Source organism: Pinus tabuliformis, chromosome 6, assembly GCF_031772625.1.
Source record: "Pinus tabuliformis cultivar Carrire ecotype Pingquan chromosome 6, CPIR1, whole genome shotgun sequence".
NCBI lineage: Eukaryota > Viridiplantae > Streptophyta > Pinopsida > Pinales > Pinaceae > Pinus > Pinus tabuliformis.
The window spans coordinates 1,444,211,266-1,444,234,120 of record NC_142292.1 but is presented as its reverse complement, the minus strand read 5'-3'; positions in this window follow the sequence as shown (position 1 = coordinate 1,444,234,120).

The following is a 22,855-nucleotide window of genomic DNA, read 5'->3' as shown; positions in this document are numbered from 1 at the left end:
GTTCTGAATATAGGTCAGCGATAATGGTATTCATATTAGGCCAGGGAGCGAGGTATAGAGTGTTCACAAAACTTACATATAAAAATTGCAAGTAGTCTAATGAGGTGGAGGAGTTGCTTGGAATGTTATGGAAATTCCGGTTACATTTACAGAAAATTCGGCAAGAATTTTTGTAAATCCAAGTTATAGTTGTTAAACTTCAAAATTTTAGGTGTCCTAGACGTTTTTGATGGTGCTGAATCCATTTCCACCATCAAAAACACGATTCAATTACGGCCTCTACAAGATTTTTTGAAATTTCTTTTCCTGAATTCCTACCACTTTTGATCGTCCAGACAATTCTTCCCCCTCTTTAAACCACTCCTAAAAATTATTTATATGTGCAAACACAAATGATACACATTTATAATGGTGCCCTCTTCCCCGTGACGTGTCGTACATAGAATGCTAGATATAAATAAAAACAACACTAATGTGCATCCTACGAAGCCTAGATAATCGAATACCTAGGTAACAAAATTGGTAAGAATGAATAAATATATATATATATATATATAAGGAGATTTATGACACTTAACATGTTCAGATATTATCTAAGAAAGGAATCTGTTATCCTTAGTTGTATCAAAATGCCAAACCCCTTTTGATATATGAAAAATAAAAATAAAAATTGAATGATCATCATTGACTCCAACTTTTATGAACCAATTGAATTTTTTTTATTAATTTAAGTATTAATGTTTTTTTTTATAATGGAAATATATTTTTTATTTAATAATAACATTAACATAATTAAATTATAATAATTTAAAATAAAATTGAATTATAAAATTGATTTTTTTATTTTATTTCATTAAGTAATATATATTTATTATATATTGGTGAATTTATATTAAAATTTTATATATGAAATTACATCCAAAAAAATTACTTTGAATAAAAAAACATAAAAATAGTTTTATAAATTTGAAATTATAATTGTAAAATTATCAAAAATATTTTTTTATTTTTATAAATAATTTACAATTATTTTTTCTAATTATTTTTTTTTTTCAAAAAATTATTACATATGAATAAATGTTATTTTCTATTATACTATTTACTCTTTTTGAATAGACTCTTTTACTGTAAAAATTGTTATTATAAGAAAGTTATGATCTCTCATTATAATCATTTTATTGGCCCTAAAATTTTATGGATGCAAATTTCCTATATTTCTTGTTTTTGTCATTATTTTGTAAGTTGATTGCTATCAAAATTTTAAATTACTTTATTAATTATGGTTTTAGTTAACATTGGGGGCATAATTTAAATATTTCCAAAAGTAATAATAAAAGTATTTAAACTAGCAAACAACTAAGTTGAAACCAAATTATCACAAAATCCAAATTAAACTTATCACAAACCTAGAATTAAAAAATGTATTAAAATTTTAATTCTTAAATTATAAATTACACAATTGGAAATACTTAGTTTTAAATATAAAAACAGTTCCAATAGAAGAAGAAGAGAAAAAATTGTAAATGCATTTGTAAGTATTACCAATTATATAAAATGTTAACAAGACAAATATAAATAATATAATTAGTGAAATAAAGAAAAACAAAAACATACAACAATATTATAAATGATGAAATAACACTAGTACATATCACTCTTTGTTTTCATTGCCCTCATTATCTTTCTTGCTTGACATGATACATAGTTGTTCTAAAAAATATGTTTTGATCTAGGTCATGTCTTAGTACACATCACCAATCCTTATCCAACACATCTAGGTAAAAAAACACCTAATTGTAGTGTTTGCAAAAAACATAAGGCTCCCTAGCTTCATGCCACATCTTTCTAGAGTTGATACATATTAGCCCACTATCGCGATCTTCCTTTAGATTATCTCGATCAAAGGTATCCCACCACTTGTACCTAAAAATAACACATTAGAATGAAGAGAAGTCCACTTTAATGATCTCTTGTATCTTATTGAATTGAGGCTTCTGTCATCCATAATATTTATAAGTAGAACTTCGGCGTAAATCGCATAAAGAGAGACATTTGTCGACGCGTTTCGAACCAACCAGTATGGCTCATCGTCAGGACAAGTTGAAGAAACAAATCTAGCTTTGCATGCTAAATAGTCTGAGTAGAGCCTCCAACGGCTATCTTGATCAACGGCTAATTTTGACTTAGGGACTGTAGTCAAAAAGTCAAAATGATAATTTGAAAGGAGTTAGTTAGATTATATAAGAAAGAAATAATTATAGATGTTGATTACGTTATTAGTTTAATAAAAATCATGACTTGTATAATTTAAAAATAAATTAAGGGGAATTAGTTATAATAAAGACCAATATATATATATAAATATATAAGAGGTAGGTTAGTTAGTTATAATTATTAGAAACTTAAAAAAGAGGAAATAATATTATTTTATATTGTGATTACTTATTGGTTGGTTAAAATTTTTTATTTTTTATATAAATTTAATGGAAATTAGTTCGATAAAGGAACTTATTTTCATAAATATATTAATAAGATAATTTAAGGTGATGGTTATAGTAATTATATATTACTAATCCCCCGGATGCGGGTGTCATCGAGCTAGGACTTGGAGAGCCACATGCCCAGCATGTGCTGCCACGTGAGGATCAAAGGACTTCAATGCTCCTCGCCGCCGAGACGTTAAGACGGGAGAAGCATCATGGAAGCCTTAATGAAGACACTGGAAACGATGGCGAGCCTGCAGCGAGCATTCAATGCGGGCAAGTTTCAAGAGAATGTTAGCTGGTTTAAGAAGAATGGAATGGTGTTGTTCTGGGCTCAGAATGCCGAGAAAGCCACTCAGATCTCTGCGAGAAAATGCTGCGCTGTTGATGCTGAGAGTGAAGACATTAACTCGGACGAGGTTTGCTCTCTGCTTGTTTATCCGGGCCTTTGTTTGTGCTCAGTTGAGCTCTGCCTCGAGCCAATTTGTGGACAGCACTCAATTGGGAGTGAACGCAGTAGCAACAGGCCCTCAAGCACGGCTCTGGAACAAGCTAAGGGCGTCGTTGAAACCATGGTGCGACTGCGTGAAAGGATGCCGTGTAGAAGAGGCACTGGGCGTGGTGAGTCCTCACGTCCCCCTGCAGCAGATGTTCACCATCACTGCTGCTGCTGCTATTGTTACAGGAGGGCGGGAGCCACACCAATTCCAGCCAGTCAGTTTCTGGAGGCCGGCAGCTCCAATGATGGTGCGCCCATGCTCCCAGCGTTCGGCTCAGTCATTTTTACCCTGGGCAGCTCGCGGGACAATGCTGGCCTTAATGCACATATCTCAGTTCTTTTCACCAAAATTCCGGAGGAGATTGGAGAAGGAACGCATCCGGTCCCTGCTGAGGTACTTCCAGAGGGCAATAGGGAGAAACGCCCAATGGGGCAGCCATCTAATGCAGAGGGTAGTTCAGAAGGGGAGCTTCAGCAAGCCCCCACCCGACCTCAAGAGCAAGAGCTGTCGGCCCCCGCGCAAGATCCTATGGCAATGTGGGACGGCATCCCAGAAGGCCAAGGCTGGTGCAGAATCCTTGAAGAAAAACCAGAAGACTAATTCTCAGAGGCGCTCTCCAGCATACACTTCTCTCTCTCAGGTCGGGTATAGGTTCGAGGTCTCAGTTGGTATCTGGATTATGCTTAATATCTTTGTTTGTTTCCTTTCAGTTCTTGGTCATGTTCACGGTTACTATAGTATGGGAAGTAAGCTAGGCAAAGTCTGTTATGCGTCTTTTTGTTGGTTGCCCCTGCGTGGGCCGTTTTGTTACTACCTGGGAACATCTCTGTGTCATGTGTTTTGGTTTAAAATGGAAATGCTGCCCTGCAAGGGAGAATTCTGAGTCTAGTAGAGCCACCCAAGGAGCCACAGTCGGCCCTGGGCAGCCAGTCTTTTTTGAATGTACTGTTTACCTGTATATAATATAATAGATTAGTTAGCTTTGCCGAGAAAAAAAAAATTATATATTACTAATCTGTTAAAATAAGATGGAAAAATAACTAAAAAATAAAACTAATTAAGAATGTGGAAAAAAAATAAAAAATAAAAATAAAAATAAAAATAATTAATTAATAATATTTATGATCATATTTATATAATAGTTACGATCATAATCATTAAAATCTATCAGGGAGAAGTAAATAGAAAGAGCGTCTAAAAAGAAGGAGAAGGACCAGAAAAGGCCAGAAAAGAAGAAGGACAAACCATAACGAAAGCAAAGAAGCTGAAAAAGGAGAGGGGGGGCGGAGGGAGGAAGAGAAAGACTAGGATGAAAGGGCGGGGATCCAACATCTACTGATCTTCCATCCGTCATCTAGATTGTTTGGCCTTCTTTCAATCTCAATAGCCTCCCTAAATTTACGATGATGGAATTGACCAACTTTGGCGACAACCTTGGCCTCTTCTATACACACCCGATGACAACATGCTCCACCAATGCTGAAGACTTGGATCTCCCATGTCTGAGGTCGGCTACATGTTCGCTGATTCTCTGATGGATGGAGTGCCTTGTTTCCCCAATATAGGGGGTCCCACAAGAACAAGGGATCAAGTAGACACCCTTCATGTCCTTAGGGTTAATGGGATCTTTCACCGATCAGAGGGAATTGCGAATGGTGTTGAGGGGCCTAAAGGTTGAGGGAATCTCATACCTCTTAAGGATCCGAGCGATCTTGTCCGTGGTTCCTTCAACATAGGGAAGATGGACACCTAGACGGCGCTCTTTAGGCTCTTTCTTAATTAACACATTTTTAGAGGCTTTTCGGAAAGCCTTCTGACCTAGGCACCTACTATATCCATTCTCCACAAAGACATCAAGGAGATGGGATCTCTCCTTATCAAAGCTCTCACTATCAGAAATCCTAAGGGCACGAGTAGTGAGGGTGTTAAGAACACCCATCTTCTGAGCAGGGAAATGATGGGAATCAGCATGAAGATACTGCTCAGTATGTGTTTTCTTTCAGAACACAGAGTGGGAGAGATAGCCATCCTTATTCTTGGATATAAGAATATCCAGGAAATGGAGGCAACTATTGACCTCTTTTTCCATGGTGAACTTAATGGCAGAGGACTGGCTGTTGAGGTGATTAAAGAAGTGTTCCAGCTCCTCTGGGCCATGGGGCCAGATGACATTAGTGTCATCAAAATACCTTTTCCAAAGCTTGGGAAGGAGACGAGCCGAGGCTAAAGCTTTGGCTTCGAAATCTTCCATAAAAATATTCGCAACAATAGGGGAAAGAGGGGAACCCATGGAAACACCACAAGTCTGTTCAAAGAACTCACCCTCAAAACAGAAGAAAGTGGAAGTGAGGCAGACCTCCACCAGATGAGCGGTATCGAGATTTGTTAGGTGCAAGATCACTTCCAGGACCTCCTTTATAGGGATGAAAGTATAAAGGGAGACCACATCAAAGCTGACGAGAATTTCCTCAGGGCTAAGCTTAATATCCTTAAGCTCATTAATGAAGGATGCAGAGTCTTTCGCGAAGGACTTAGTGTGGCCAACGAGGGACTTAAGTTTGAGGGCAAGGAACTTAGCCAGAAGATAGGTCGGACCACCAGTGGTGTTGAGGATAGGCCTCAGAGGAGCCCCTTCCTTGTGAATCTTCGGTAACCCATAGATCCTAGGAGAAATGGGATTGCTTTCAATGAGCTTGTGGCACAGGGAACTCACCGAGTTATTCGATTTGATGGCTAGAGCCATTGTCCTAGAAATCTTCTTCAGAGGGTTCTTGGGCAGTTTTTTATAACTGCCACTATTGTGAAGATGATCTAACATCTTCCTACGGTAATCATCCTTGTTAAGGATGACCGTAGCTCCTCCTTTGTCCGCCTTCAGAACAACAATATCTTTGTTCTGATTAAGGGATTTTAGGGCAGAGAATTCCTCATTGCTGAGGTTCTTCCGAGGGGGCTTAGCCTTTCTAAGGACGACAGCACAATCCTGCCTAATAGTGTCCTTGATCTTATCCGGAAGATCTCTAATCCCGTACTCCACGTCGCAAATAATGTCATCCACCGGGATATTTCTAGGGGCAAGGGCAAAGTTTAAACCCTTGCTTAAAAGGCTAAAAACAGAAGGGGAGAAAGAGAAGCTAGAAAGGTTAATAACTTTATTATTCCCGGAAGAAGGGGGAAGAATAACAGGATCCCCACCAAAAACCTTATTGTTATGGTTATCAGAAACATGGCTGTTAATGTTAAGAGATTCCTTGCCATCCTGGGGTAAATTATTATTATTAGTATCATAAAAATTGGTATTATTATTATTATCAGAACAGAAATTATCTACAATGCTATTATTATTATTATTCTTATTATATAAGCTCTTATTATTATTATTATTATAAGAATTATTATTATTATTAATGTGGTTATTAATACTAATGTAATTATCATTATTAACCCCAGAACAAATATTATCCATACCATTATTATTATTCTCATGGGTAATATTATTATTAATAATATTATAACTCCTATTATTACAAATATTATTAAACTTATGTGAATTATTATGATTAATAATACCATCAAAATTGTTATTATAATGGTTATTATAAAAACTCAAGGGGTTATGATCGTTAACGTCAGACCATCCATTGCTGACCGACTGCCATTGGCACGCGGATATTTGAGATCGATCAGGCTCATATGAAGCCGAGATCGAACCTCCTACCCGGTCATCAACAGCACAGCTCCGGTCCTGAAGCAGACAATGAACTAGAGGACTATCATCCTTTTGATCAACCGCGCCATTATTCAGGTCGATCGAGCCATGCAGATCACGTGGATGTAAAACCGAACCATCTCCCTGGTCAGCAGCATCCATACACCGGTTGATCGAGCAGCAACGTATAGGATGAATCGGGGACAAACGCGCTGAGTTCTGTAATACATCTGGACCGCGTGAGGGAGTGACAGAACCATCACTCCGGTCCGAAGCCTCACCACTGCGTCTGAGCTCAATTGGGGAGCCTGACGGAGCCGCGAACCTAGGAACCAGAGCGCAGATTGACCTGATTGCTGCCATCGAAACCTGAGCATTCGAATGAGGAAGCTCAGACTCGTCAGATTTCTGGATGACAGGCTGATCAGCAGGAGCAAGGGGATAAGCCACGCGAGAACCATCAGAAACTTTTGCACAAACAGAAGATGGGGCAGGCCCATGACCGCAAACAGAAGGAGAGTTTAACGAGATGCCTGGAGCCGGCTGCCTGGGAAGAGGTGCAGGTCCAACCGAGCACTCCCCAGAGATCTTGGGAACTGCTACGGGTGAGGAGAGAACCCAAGAGCGGAGGGTCGATTTTTGACCAGCTGAAATGCGGCTCCGGGAAGCATCATACACCGACTCACCTCCCGCAGATTTTCGAGATAAAATCTGGAACTTGGCTGCTTGCTTCTGTCCCCTGATCTCCTCCAAGCACAATGATTTTAATGCAGAGCATGCATCTATTCTGGACCATAGGGAGGGGGAGATCAAGTTTGAAAGTTCCAAGTGCAACCATAGAAGATCTTGAGAGAATCGGCAGAGGTCTCTCCTGACCCTATTAATTTCAGACCTCAAAAGTGCTAGACTGGCTTTAACGAATACCCCATTGTTAAAAGGAGTGTGGAGGCGATGGCTAATCTGAACGAAGACCGGATAACAACGAAATCTCTGCATCTTTTCAGAAAAGCTAGATTTGTCTTCAACTTCAAGACTTGTAAGCATGCCCGTTCAAAATGATGAACCTTAGATGCAATGGCTTTACCGTGCAGGGAATCAGTTGTTGAATTGAGGCTTCTGTGATCCACAATATTTATAAGTAGAACTTCGGCGTAAATCACATAAAGAGAGACATTTGTTGATGCATTTCGAACCAACCAGTGTGGCTCATCGTCAGGACAAGTTGAAGAAACAGATCCAGCTTTGCATGCTAAATAGTCTGAGCGGAGCCTCCAATAACTATCTTGATCAACGACTAATTTTGACTTAGGGACTGTAGTCAAAAAGTCAAAATGATAATTTGAAGGGAGTTAGTTAGATTATATAAGAAAGAAATAATTATAGATGTTGATTACGTTATTAGTTTAATAAAAATCGTGACTTGTATGGGAATTAGTTAGATTAAGGACCTGACTTATATATATATATATATATATATATATATATATATATATATATATATATAAATAATTAAATAAAAGTTAGTTGAAAGGTATGATTTAAAAATAAATTAAGGGGAATTAGTTATGATAAAGACCAATATAAAGTTAGTATTAAATAAAAAAAAGTTAGTTGAAAGATATAATTTAAAAATAAATTAAGGGAAATTCGTTATAATAAAGACCAATATATATATATATAAATATATAAGAGGTAGGTTAGTTAGTTATAATTATTAGAAACTTAAAAAAGAAGAAATAATATTATTTTATATGGTGATTACTTATTGGTTGGTTAAAAAATTTTATTTTTTTATTTTTTTATATAAATTTAATGGAAATTAGTTCGATAAAGGAACTTATTTTCATAAATATATTAATAAGATAATTTAAGGTGATGGTTATAGTAATTATATATTACTAATCTGTTAAAATAAGATGGAAAAATAACTAAAAAATAAAAATGAATAAAACTAATTAAGAATGTGGAAAAAAAAAAAAATATTAATAATATTTACGATCATATTTATATAATAGTTACGATCATAATCATTAAAATCTATCAGGGAGAAGTAAATAGAAAGAGCGTCTAAAAAGAAGGAGAAGGACCGGAAAAGGCCAGAAAACAAGAAGGACAAACCATAATGAAAGCAAAGAAGATGAAAAAGGAGAGGGGGGCGAGGGAGGAAGAGAAAGACTAGGATGAAAGGGCGGGGATCCAACATCTACTGGTCTTCCATCCATCATCTCTATTGAGATTGTTTGGACTTCTTTCAATCTCAATAGCCTCCTTGAATTTACGATGATGGAATTGAGCAACTTTGGCGACAACCTTGGTCTCTTCTATACACACCTGATGCTTGGTCTTTTCAACATGCTCCGCCAATGTTGAAGACTTGGATCTCCCATGTCTTAGGTTGGCTGCATGTTCGCTGATCCTCTGATGGATGGAGCGCCTTGTTTCCCCAATATAGGGGGTCCCACAAGAACAAGGGATCAAGTAGACACCCTTCATGTCCTTAGGGTTAATGGGATCTTTCACCAATCGGAGGGAATTGCGAATGGTGTTGAGGGACCTAAAGGTTGAGGGAATCTCATACCACTTAAGGATCCGAGCAATCTTGTCCGTGGTTCCTTGGACATAGGGAAGATGGACACCTAGACGGTGCTCTTTAAGCTCTTTCTTAGTTAATGCATTTTTAGAGGCTTTTCGGAAAGCCTTCTGACCTAGGTGCCTACTATATCCATTCTCCACAAAGGCATCAAGGAGATGGGATCTCTCCTTGTCAAAGTTCTCACTATCAGAAATCCTAAGGGCACGAGTAGCGAAGGTGTTAAGAACACCCATCTTATGAGCAGGGAAATGATGGGAATCAACATGAAGATACTGTTCAGTATGCGTTTTATTTCGGAACACAGAGAGGGAGAGACAGCCATATTTATTCTTGGATATAATAATATCCAGGAAAGGGAGGCAACCATTGACCTCTTTTTCCATGGTGAACTTAATGGCAGAGGACTGGCTGTTGAGGTGATTAAAGAATTGTTCCAGCTCCTCTGGTGTTGTTGGGAAAAGTATCCAATACGGAATGACCCTATCCCACTCTAAGGGTGATAGTACCTCAGCAACAATCAAAGCAAAGCTATTCGAGATTACTTCTTTATGAGATGTAAGAGAGGAGAGAAAGAGATCCACTAACCGTTGTCTTCCGCTAATGATTGATCCAATCTTCTCTCTTTGCTGCTTGCTCCCAGCTCCTTGCTCTTTCACTGGCCCAGCTACACCAAGATCCTGCAAAATGGCAAGAGAGGGAAACTACAAGAAGCATACATTCATAATTGATTCAAGGATTAGAATAAATCAAATACACAAGTATAGCAATACACCATTGAGACACATGCATATAGAAGAACCTCAAATGCTTTATTAATGGAAGAAGTAAAGTTCAGGAAGTAATACAACCATAAAAGGCCCAATCCAGCATCACCTCCCAGCAGAAAGAAATCTCCTCTTCACCTCCTTCAAGCAAATCACCCAATAGTTCTATACTCAAACCAACAACATTTCCTTACTTTCACAAGATTCCAGCCTCCTTAGACCTCATGAGAGAGCTCTATATATAGGAGTTTTGGAGAAAGGATGAGTCAGCTTGTAGCTGGCATGAAGCTGACTAGTGTCCTCTCCCACTTCAGTTATGCTTCAGTTCTTGAGTCCACTTGAAGGTTCTTGCTTCCACTTGGAGATCTAGACCCTCTTACTCATCACAAGTCGAATTCCCTGACCCAAGTGTCATTTTGGAAGCTTCCTGGGCATTGACACCTTGAGGAATGACTGTGCCACATGTCAAAACTCGCCCAGCGCAGGTAGCCTTCTTTGCAGTTGACATTCAGCGCAGGTAGACAGTGTAGCTCTTGACATTCAGCGCAGATGCTCAGTGGAGCAATTGACATGATCCAGAATTAGCTTGTTTTTGAGTGTTTTCAGGTGGAGAACTGATATTTAGTGTTGTGGTTTGCTGACCTTGTTCCTCTAGGGGTAGGAACAACATGTTTAGGGACTTTGGATCCCTTAGATTATCGACATTTCATGCTTCATGCTGTAAGGCACAAAAATGTCTATAACAGTTGCCCCCTAAAGTATGAGGTCATTTATCGGGTGAAATGCTTTATCAGGAGGATCTGAATTTCATTCAATCGCTGAGAGGTGACCTGTAATAAAATACAATACAATAAATTATTTTTCATTCTGCTTTCATGATCTAGCTGAGGCGGGCATTCCCATGCTCAGCTTTATAAATTCATTTTGGTACATATAACAGACGATCGTCTGATGGTAGACTGATAATTCTCTGCTGAAATTATCATCCTTTGAGTAGGATGATCATCTGCTGCAATGATGTACATATCAAATGTCTTTATATTTCCTGAATATATATCGCAGCCCGGATGGATGAAACTAGATCCGGGGTCTTCAAACTCGTTCGATCTTCACTCTAAGTACAAGTCGATCCATGTGAGAATTGTGCTGAAGTCGAACATGGAAAGACATCGCTTGATTATCGGTCAATGATGTAAACCATTAACAAGCGCAAGAGGAATCACCGATAATGATAATGACCCTCAAGGTACTGCAGTACAATTCACGTGGTGTGAATAAAGGACTTGGCGTCGAAAACCACGCAAAATCTTCTGGTCGAAGGTCATTGATGTATACCTGTCGCCGGAAGTGAGAAACTTGCCATTGAGGCATGCAAGCTTCAAAGTACTGAGGGGGGTGTTCCTAGATCAACTTCTTGGATAATGAGCTGAAGTCGACACGAAGCGATCCGTCAAAGGAGGGCCTTAATGAATCCCACATCAGTGACACGGAATGGAGCTAATGATTTTAGTGGAGGTGAAAACAATCTGTGAAATATGATTCAGGGTGGCGATCATGGGTGGATGAAGGATAATGTATGGCAGTGGATGGGACACAGTTGACTCTTTCTGAACAACATCTCTTGAACATATAACGACACTGATGCGATGGATCGGTAGCATTACCTCAAATGCAGATGGTTTGACGAAGACCATGGTGATGAGACCGGTGAATGAAACAACCCAACCCGATGTGATACGGAGGAAAAGTGTCATGTTCAAGAGCGACTTGCTACCATTAAAGCTTTGAGATTCTCCCAATTTTTCCCTAGTCATTTCTGACCAGTACCTCTTTATTTTTGTCAAGCTTGAGGAGGATAACATATGCTTGTTCTATAACCTGCCCTTCGGGCAAGCCCATCGCTATGTTTTAACGAGCCTAGCGATAGGGAAACTCGTTCTCGTCTAAAGACAAGTTTGTCGCTATTTAATCATTTTAACGAGTCTAACGACAAGGAAAACTCGGTCCTTTTCATTTTTAGAGAGTCTGAAAAGGTACAGAAAGTCAACTCCAAAATTCCTTTTTCGTCATCTAATCCCTTAAGTCCGAAAAAGTATAAAACAATACAAAAGGGATGAGTTTTCGATAACTTTAACGAGCCGAATAAAACAAGCGCTCGACCTTTTTGTGCAATAATCCCTCAGGTCCAAAAAGATTAAAATCTAGAGGAGGGATAGCTCTTTCGGTCACTTTAACGAGCTGGAAGGCCAAAACTCGGCAAACTTTTCATATTTTACGAGTCAAGAGAAAAGAGCTCAAAGAAGACTCGTCTTTTGAGGATCGAGTGATAAACAGGGATAGCAGCAGATTCCAGGTACAGGTTGGAATTTTCCAATCACGGCAGTGTCACAAGGATGGCTAAGTGAAATCACTCTTCGCAGCTATTCCTCAAAATGGGTAAACAATCATATGGGGGTGAACGATCGGCCAAATGAAATGGAGGTGGCATGTGCAAACACGACCAAGGCTTTTTATGGCTAATAAATTTACGATCACAGAGATTATTTACCGGGGTATGTTCATTTTTTTTAATGAGCTTGAATGCTCAATCTTATGTTTATTTTTTAACGAGCATGAACTATGTGCTAAAACTGCTCGGATCTCGCTTTTCTATTTTTTAACGAGCATAAATTCCGCGGTAAAACTGCTCGATATACCAGTCATAAGATAAGAAATGTCTCCTGTGAGATCTCTATTTTTTATAGAGCTTCATCTTCACTAAGCTTTGCTCCCTCTCATCCTTTCTTTATGCAAGTTCGGAAACAGCTAATCTCAAAAACAGATAAATAACCGCTCTTAGCTTGTACTCCAAAAGGTTTGCATGCCCCCAGGTATAAAGTAGAATTTCAAGGCTGCCCCTACTTATCCGTCAAAACATTCGTTTTAAAGGGTGAGGCTTACCTCTTTCAGGTTACCCAAAGATTGTTCTGTTAATCTTTCAAACTGAACACTTCCTCGGCAATGTCTACCGAAATAGACAAGGGTGAATGACTGTTGTCAAACACGTAACTTTGACAAAAGAATCTTATTCTAGAACAACCCCTCTTCCAACCACGGACGGGGTACGGACTAGTCATATTCTCCCGCGGAAATTCTATCTTATACCCAAGGTTTTCTCTGCCCGAAGCAGACCAGGATGCATGCCCCCTGGGTTCCAGTCCCATCTTTCCGAATCACTCACACTCATCGGGAAGGAGGACTGGGGTGGAGACATTTCTTGGGTGAATAGACCATTGAGGGTTGGTATGTGACTATTTGCGATGCGTGATCCCGGAAATGAAAGTTGGTCTACGAGCTTGACCATTCTTCCTTCGTGTGGAAAACACATTACTCTAAAGAGTGAGGAGACTATTGCTCCCATGCAATAGATATAGTCTCGTCCAAGGAGTAGGTTATAATCCAAGGGTCCTTGAACGACCATCACGTTCATTTGAATGGTCTTCCCTTTCAATGTAACAGCCACATTGGGGAGGATCCCTAATGGTCGACTGGTTCCTTTATCAAAACCCGAGAGATTTATTATCTCAGGCAAAAGCGCCGGGGAACCCAGTGCTTTCCAAGCAACAGAGGAAAGGATACTCACAGATGACCCTTCATCATTGATAGTGCCAGCCATTACCATTCTATAAATTTGGACTATGATTCTGAATGGTATACTGGCTGGCAACCGGGGTCTGCCTAGTTGATTCCAATCAAAGGATACAACCAGGTTGCTTGGTGGTGGGACCGAATATACGGCCGGATATGGCCCTGACGATGTTCCTTCCTGCAATAAAGGAATGGGCGCATTGCCCTGACACTCATCAGAGTCTGTGTTGATGAAAAGAATCTGGATGGTTTCATCCTTATTCTCTTCAGTGAGGGTGTCATTTGAAGATGAATCTTCAGTGACGGTGTCATTTGAGGATGAAACCTCTGAAGGAAGAACCGGGTCAACTGCCGTTTCGACCTTTGGACTTTCGTCCGATATAGATTCAGTAGGTTCATTCTCAATGACTGACGCTTCAGCTGACCACTTGAGCGGGCCAGCTGTATTTTCAACCAACGAAGGACTTGGCCCAAGTTTTTTGTATCCAGGAGGAAGTCTCAACGGTGAAACCGGACGATCTTCCAAAACTCTATTCGCTTCGTCTAAGAAGGGACAACGGTGGATGGCGTGATCTCCTTCACACAGTCTGCAGGGGAATCTTTCTCCCCCTCTTTGTCTTGAACCTTCACTTTCGCTGGTTGACGGTAAGCATTCAACATGGCTATCAGAGGTTGATGCTCTCGAATTGTGCAACCGAGGGGACCAGTCCCTTAATATCCGGGGAATACAGGGACAATCTCTATGGAAGTGGTCTCCTCTACATATGACATATGGCGATTTGGGCCCGGGCTGTGCTGTGTGTGGATTTTTGTCAGAAGTCTTTTGCTTGCCCCCAGTCGCCTTAGGCTCCTTCTTCTTCTTCTCTTTCTTCTTCTTCTCCTTCTTCTCCATGGGAGCTTGGCTTTTGCCGGCTCTACCTTGCGAAGATGAAGGATTGGAGGAAGAGTTATAGGAAGTAGAAGGCTGGTGGGCAGCTCTAGACTGATCTAACTGTTGACTCGACTGTTCAGGAACCATGGTGTTCTTAACTACATTGGTTGATAAAAGCCAAATTGGCAGGCCAATTGTCAGTCCTGGAAGCGACAATGTGGCCATGTGGGGTGCACCAACTTCTCCTCAAGAGGAGAAAGGACTAGGATTTCCATCATGTGGAATTCCTTGGTTGGGGCGTTCCATGTTCTCAACCTACAAATCAACGCAGGAATAGGAGGTGATTATGTTCCGTTTAAAATAAATTTTATAACGACGCTTTAGACACAACTTGCTTTTTCACTTTTTAAGAGTCGAGAAAAAGCTAAAGATGACTCTAGTCTCCTTCGATGTTTTAACGAGCCCGAAGTGACAAATGCTCGGATGGACTTTTTCAGTTATAGAGTTTGAAAAAGGCCAAAAGAAACTGCTCTGGAGTTCTAGGCAGAGGGTGTGCCAAACTTTTCGCAAAAACACAAAATACGTTTTACGGTACGAGTGGTCGATCTTCGTGAATGCTGTGTTCACTGCATTGCGATCAGTAGGGTGGCTGACACAGCTTCCTATGGATAAAGGCTTTGTTCCTATAGGGGTCTCCCAATATATACGCGACGGTACGTGGGAGCACAAGTCCGTATTGATACTTATCGCTTCACCGTGGAGGAATCACCCAACCACTCAACGCTAAGATATCACGTTTAACGACGCCGGAACACGTCTCTAGCTTAGACCTCTATGTGTTTGCGTTATGTTTCAATGCATTGTTATGTAAATTCAATTTATTTTAAGGTTGATCTTGTTTAGCAGTTTGCCTTTATGGATCACCACGAGATGTATAGTAACACTCCTAAATGCAATCTAACATGATAAGCAAGCGTTTCAATCTTTCAACTTTGAAAATCTTAACTACTGAGGGAAAAGAAAGACAACATCTTTTCGCACAGATCAAAGAGCGCACACTAATGCACTTTTCCCTAAATCAACATGCAAACTGTCAAAATGCACATGCACAATGCAGGTATTTCTTTTCTCTTTCTTAATGTTGGTGCAATACAAAAAGAAAGCTGTTGTATAATTTCGAATTCAATTTCAAGTGAAAGCAAACAAGCTTGTCCAAAATCAAAAGACACCTTAAGATTTACTTGTTTCGACACTAGAAATATATAAATTCAAACCATATGACGAAAGCAAAAGCTCAATCAGCTATGAACAGCAAATAAACTAACTCTTAAGATCAAAACGACACTTATCACAGGTCTAGATCTAAGAGGCCACAGCAAGACTAGTTCACTTTTCGTTATGGGAAACTGTAACTGATATAAGAAATACACAAAGAACAAATAGAGTTTCTTTATACAACCGAGGCGGAATAGTGGCAAGGAAAGTTGGTTTCAGATAGGTACATTGACTGGTAACTGGCTGCAAAAACAAGGATGAAAACAGGGCAATAAACAGGAAGGAACCCCAGTAGCACTAGGCAAAACTGGTTCAACGCAGGTAGTACACTGGCAGTTTGACCTTCAACGCAGGTAGCCCCTTCGGGAACTGCGCTGAAATGCAGACTGCCTTCACAGTGCCTGCACTGAAGAGACAAACTTTCGTTTTTCTCAGTTTCCGGGTCACAGATTGCTCAAAAATTCACAGTTTTTGGCCAAATCAGAAGCTATCAGTCAAGTACACACTAAGGGATGAAAAGGAGGATGAAAAGCTATCACTAAGAGCTATTTAGAGTCCTTGTGGATCAGCTCTTCAAATCATAAACTTGCCCAGAAACTAAGCTAGAGTAGCTGCCCTCTACTTTGCATTTGAAAGATCCAAATGGAGTCTGATTCGGTACTCCCCGTGTTTATGAAATGAATAGCAAAAACACAAACAACCAACAAGATACGATCCCCAGTGGAGTCGCCAATTTGTTGTTGGGAAAAGTATCCAATACGGAATGACCCTATCCCACTCTAAGGGTGATAGTACCTCAGCAACAATCAAAGCAAAGCTATTCGAGATTACTTCTTTATGAGATGTAAGAGAGGAGAGAAAGAGATCCACTAACCGTTGTCTTCCGCTAATGATTGATCCAATCTTCTCTCTTTGCTGCTTGCTCCCAGCTCCTTGCTCTTTCACTGGCCCAGCTACACCAAGATCCTGCAAAATGGCAAGAGAGGGAAACTACAAGAAGCATACTTTCATAATTGATTCAAGGATTAGAATAAATCAAATAAACAAGTATAGCAATACACCATTGAGACACATGCATATAGAAGAACCTCAAATGCTTTATTAATGGAAGAAGTAAAGTTCAGGAAGTAATACAACCATAAAAGGCCCAATCCAGCATCACCTCCGAGCATAAAGAAATCTCCTCTTCACCTCCTTCAAGCAAATCACCGAATAGTTCTATACTCAAACCAACAACATTTCCTTACTTTCACAAGATTCCAGCCTCCTTAGACCTCATGAGAGAGTTCTATATATAGGAGTTTTGGAGAAAGGATGAGTCAGCTTGTAGCTGGCATGAAGCTGACTAGTGTCCTCACCCACTTCAGTTATTCTTCAGTTCTTGAGTCCACTTGGAGGTTCTTGCTTCCACTTGGAGATCTAGACCCTCTTACTCATCACAAGTCGAATTCCCTGACCCAAGTGTCATTTTGGAAGCTTCCTGGGCATTGACACCTTGAGGAATGACTATGCCACATGTCCCAACTCGCCCAGCGCAGGTATCCTTCTTTGCAGTTGACATTCAGCGCAGGTAGACAGTGTAGCTCTTGACATTCAGCGCAGATGCTCAGTGGAGCAGTTGACATGATCCAGAATTAGCTTGTTTTTTAGTGTTTTCAGGTGGAGAACTGATATTTAGTGCTGTGGTCTGCTGACCTTGTTCCTCTAGGGGTAGGAACAACATGTTTAGGGACTTTGGATCCCTTAGATTATCGACATTTCATGCTTCATGCTGTAAGGCACAAAAATGTCTATAACAGTTGCCCCCTAAAGTATGAGGTCGTTTATCGGGTGAAATGCTTTATCAGGAGGTGTTGAGTCTTGAAAATGTCATTCATTTCCATTACACTTTCACTATTATGTCCATTATATCACCTCCATTTCACCTCCATTTCACTACTATGTCACCACATTCATCCCACTTTCATTATCATTGGGCCACCTTTATGTTTTTCCAATCTTTATTATTTCTAAGCCTTTTAAGTGAATTTGTGGTTAAACATTAGAAAATAATGTGCATATGCTTATACCTAACAAATGGGTTGAGTTTGTTGACATGTGTAGGTTGAAAGGAGGCTTCTAGAAGACCCTTATGTGGCACTCTAAGGCCAAATTCGAATTTGGTTGGAAAGAATCATGGGATCATGAGGATATGTGTCACATCTCCTAATTGTATTGTAACTCTAAAAAGACATGTGTCTTATCAGTTCCTATTTTGATTAGGACTCTAGAGGTAGAGGGAGAGATTCATGGACTATCATTAATGAGATGGCTCTCATCTTTTTGTATAAATAGGAGATCTCTCTCCTTCATTTGCTAGTCTTTCCTTTAGTCTTTTCTTAGTCCTTTTAGTTTGTTAGTCCCATGGCTTTTGAAAGCTTTGGAGAGCTTTGTTGTACTTTGCACTTTTGAAGAAATTGAATAAAGCTTTGATGTTCTCAACATGGAAGGAGATGTGAAGTAGATGTCATGGAGCATATTAGGATGTAAGTAGATTAGATTTCATTTTGTAAATATTGCTTTGTAGAATGTAAGGTAGATTAGATTTTCATTCATGCAATTTTAATTTATGCAAGTTATTTTCTCCCGGGATTGTGTGTCTTTGTTGTATTTGCTTTATCTCTAATGGTATTTTCAGTTGTCATATTCATAAGTTGCTGCCTTTATTTTATTTTTCTAGCTTGATTTCTAGTTTAGTTTCTCAAGTTGTATGCTAACATATTGATGGTCTCTTTATCATAAGTTGTTCATCTTTAAGAGATCAGAATATTAATAAATTACAGCTTGCTTTGAGTACTTTTTAGACTAATCTCTAACTACTTCTTAATCGTGTTTCACATAATCCCATATGTTGGAAGCAGAGAGTTAGGAAGAGTTGAACATTATAACTGGTCTTTAAAGTGGATTTTTCTTATTTTGATTACTTTTTAGACTTATTTCTAACTACTTCTTAATCGTGTTTCACATAGTACTATATGTTGGAAGCAGAGAGTTAGGAAGAGATGATCATTATAATTGGTCTTTAAAGTGGTTTTTCTTACTTTTTTTTGCAGCAGCATGAGTAGTGACTAGTGCCATTAGAAAGTGGTTTTTATGTTTTGCTTTCAGTTTCATTTCAAGTTATTTCTTTCAAGCTCTTTCTTTGCAAGTTTAATGTACAGTTTGAATTACTGCATGCTTTCAAGTTGATTGTAGATTAGTGATGCACATAGCCTTCTAATGAACTAATGACGTGATAGAATCATCTTGTCCTTTTGCTGCAGCAAGGATACTTGGTCTCATAGTCATTTTCTCATTATTTGATTATTGCATGTTAGAACAAAAATCCCAAAAACAACATAAACTATAAAACAACGAAGTAAGAGAAAGGTTAACTAAGCACATATAGTGCACCACACTTCATCAGCTTACGATACCCGGATTGATAATTTATGTAGAGCAATTTAAGACATTAAATTGACTAGACATTTTGGCGCCGTTGCCGGGGAAGTGTAATTAGGAGACCTTATTTCTTACATCTAAAAAAAAAATTAATAATCCTTGAGTATGCTCTCCTCTTGCACTTTGTGTGATCTGGAGGATCAGAAAAAGGATTGTTAAGTAAAAAAAGACAAAATAATAATTCCTGAGTATGCTCTCCTCCTGCACTCTGTGTGATCTGGAGGATCAGAAAAAGAATTGTTAAAAAAAAAAAAAAAAAAATAGGAGACAAAATAAACTTCAAACATTTCAATTGATTCAATAAAAAAAAAAAATGAAAAAAAATGAAACTCAACTGCTTTGATAGGTTCAAATTGTCCAAAATTGTCTGGTTATGCTTTGTAGTGGTCTTCAAAACACTGTATCTTGTTCAAATAAGGTTTTGCAACTTAGCTGCGGAAACTGCCCTGATTCCGCAGCTAGCTGACAATTCTGTAGCTAGCTGACAATTCCGCAGCTGTTTCAAGGTTTAGCAAGTTACAGGCATCTAATGAAAAAACCGACCACATGGGCATCTCCAGAATTGTCCCGACATGGATCCTATCCTAGTCACCCATCTCAGATCGGTGAAAAATCAGCCTAGGACCTCAGTCAAAGTCTTGTTTTTAGCATGTTTTTCTTGAAGTATTTGCTGCCTGAAATTGAAAATCATTAATCTTTTTTTATAAAATTTTACAATTTCAGAGAAGAAAAAAAAAGAGAGAAAAACAATCTATGGCTATCTCTATTCTTAGTTTTCACTGTGGCTTCAATAAAAATATATATATATATATATATATGCCTCCCTGTTCAAGCTTTGACCTGTTGATTCCTGTAGGAGGCATCCATCATTTAGTGGCAGATTTTTGAGTTGATTTCACCTTTGGATAGCTACATTATCGATTAGAAACAGAGGGTCGAATTCTTGAAGGTAGCCTCTGGTGATCCATTAAATTATTAAGGGCAGAGTAGTCATTTTTCTCCAAGGGCGAGAGCATGTAATCTGATTACATTTGCTGGCAAAAGAACAAATTTGTTAGCTGAATTTTATGTTACTTCAGGGGCCAAATCCTCTTACTATTGGAGCCAATTTCCTCTGCCATTATATCCATCAGATTACAGGTCTACTTCATGGGATGAGTTCAACATTCACCATAATTATTTGGAGATTGATCTGAGTTAGAATGAATCAATAAGATCAATTGCTGCCACTTAGATTTCTGCCACCTACAAAACCTGTGATATAAACAACCTGAGTGCAAGTTCAACAAAATTCTTAAGTTGATTAAAAACAATCACTACAGCAATTGTTTGGAAACATTTCAGATAACCTGTGACCATCAGTTGCCCCAATTCTTCAACTCTGTCCCTCTGTCTAAAGATCACAAGCCTAACAGGGTTGATGAACGGGAGCGTATTGAGCAAGCCGGGGGCAATGTTATGTGGGTGATTCTTGTAATTGTTGAACCTGTCTAACACCTGCAAAACAATAAATCAAGCCAAAAAGCCGAATGCAACAAATTCATAAAGTGCAGAACAGAAAAAATTGATAACTCAGAAAACGTAAACAGCAGAAAAACGTCAAACTTTACACGCTCGATTTGCCCAAATGGTAGCGAATTTCAAAAAACTAAAACATGGGTTTTTTTGCCAGGTGGGTTAATTAGATAACCCAGAAACCGTTTGAGAAAATTTGTGGCGGTCTGGGAGAAATCTTCGGTTCTTTGGAGCCTCTTTTTTGCCGCCGCGTGAAAAAATTGAGTTATTAACTGACAGTTTGATGTATTCCGCGTGCCTGAAGAAGGATAACGCCAATTTGATTATGTGCTGGACTCTTTGCCACCTCTACCACGTCCTCTGCCCATATGCCACCCGTTGCAATTCATTAAAACCAGCAGTGATCCAAGTGAAGACGGCTCTGTTACGTAAGCCAATTACATACGGCTCTTCACAGCCGCATAACTCCCGCTGCAAACTACAATTCATCTTCACATTCTTCCCTTATATTTCGTTGCTGCGAAGTGCACGTTTTTCTTCTTGTTCTTCATCGTTTCTGCGAGATTCGAGCGCGTGACTCCAGTCATAGGCGGGGGAAGCACTTCAGAGCACAGCACAGTACTAATCACAAGTGACTGTCCTGGAGTGATTAAAGGAACTCGCTTTTCTACCAGCAACTGTTATGGCAAGTGTTTCAATATCATAAACATTTCTCCATGTTATGGCTTTGGTAGAATTGCTAGGACTTGGATGACACTCTTGAGGGTGAGGTTCATCAAAAAGCATTCACAATTCTTTCTTGCCAAATTTAAAGTTTCGCAAATATTTATACACAGATGGGGACTCGAAGAAGACCGTTTCTGGACCTAAATCAACCTCCCAGTGAAGAAGAAGATTCTGAAGTGTTCCATGCATTTCATTCACTCCTCCACATTTTTTTTTCTTCTCTTCCACGCACACAGCCACTCCATTTCACAGCACTCTCTGCACTTTCCGCAGCCAATACAGCGTTTCCGCAGCTAGCTGACAATTCCGCAGCTGTTTTGTTAAACTCTAGGTTGCAGGTATCATCAAGCAAAACAAGTCACATGGGTAGCTAGGGAAATGTCAGTACATGGATGGTGTCCTATTCATTCGGTCAAATTTGATGAAAAATACCCCAGTCAAAGGGAAGTCAAATTGTGTGTTATCACAAAGTCGCCACATTGAGTCGCCACACTGAGTCGCTGCATGTCAAGAAAAAAATAATAATTTTGAATCAATGAAATGAACAAGTTATTTTCTCACTTTTCTGAAGGTATTGATTAATTTTGGACTGATAATGAAAGATGAATGGCTAACTTTGTATCCAAGATTTTTAGCTATAGAACTATGCACATTCCGCAGCTAAAGTCCAATTCCGCAGCTAAAGTCCAATTCCGCAGCTATTCTCTGATTCCGCAGCCAAAAAAACCTCATTGTTCAAATCAGCTTATCTTTTTCATACAAAATCAGATTTTGATGATTTAAGTACCATTGGAAAGATCTCAACAAGATCTATACAATGAGAAATATATCATTAGAATTTGAAATGGCAAATAATGAAATAAATTGCTGAAAAGAAGCAACATCAACTTGAGGCACTAATTCCAAAGCAGGTATAAATTCTTTTGATTTTTCCTTTGAGAACTTGTTTCATTAATACAAATTCTTAGTTTTGTGTGTAAATATCATAATTAGAGAGATTGATCACCTCTCTCCTTTGATAATCTTACATTCCATTGCAGAAGAAGTATTAGTTTTTTTGCAGGTTCCAGGAGGAAGGACAAATGACTACAAGAGAATGGTGTCTCTCTAAGAGACCAATTTGTTTCATAAGAGGATGATCAGCAACAAAGAGGAAATATGTTGATGCAAAATCAGATCCAAACACTTGAAAAACTTTCAGATACTATTGTCTCCATCACATCCATACTTCATAATAAACCATTCACCTCATTCCACTCCATATTTTCCATTTTCATTCACATACACTTTCCATCTCTTTTTGTCCATTCAT